Source organism: Penaeus monodon, chromosome 15 (genome assembly GCF_015228065.2).
Source record: "Penaeus monodon isolate SGIC_2016 chromosome 15, NSTDA_Pmon_1, whole genome shotgun sequence".
Lineage (NCBI taxonomy): Eukaryota > Metazoa > Arthropoda > Malacostraca > Decapoda > Penaeidae > Penaeus > Penaeus monodon.
The window spans coordinates 19,043,907-19,044,264 of NC_051400.1; the positions used below are offsets into that span (position 1 = coordinate 19,043,907).

Below are 358 nucleotides of genomic sequence, written 5' to 3' on the forward strand. Positions count from 1 at the left end.
CATCACGGATATGGCAACGGAGATTCTCTTGACATTTCGCACACAAGTGCTTACATAGCACTGCCATGAACCACAAGCCACACAACCTGGGAGAATTGTTAACATAAGGTAAGGCCAATATCGGGCTTTTGGTGCTACCATGCAGACAGAGAGAAGCAACAATAGAACTCAACATGAGATAAGGGGAAAATGACAGGTTACAACCCGAGTTCAAAGCCGAACCAGGATTCAAACCAAACTATGTCTATACTCGCACGCCTGCTCAGAAGGAGACTCCCCTTATTCAATCCTAACCAATGATAATTAATATGAAAAAATATACAAAAAAGGATTGAACGAGTAGTTGCAAGCAGAATAA

At 41.9% G+C, this 358-nt stretch overlaps 1 protein-coding gene across 1 annotated transcript in view; it reads right to left on the reverse strand.

The window, feature by feature from the left end:
• Window positions 1-358, reverse strand: part of LOC119581800 — a gene marked incomplete at its 5' end in the record, with an annotated part of 12,121 nt that overhangs the window by 10,791 nt on the left and 972 nt on the right.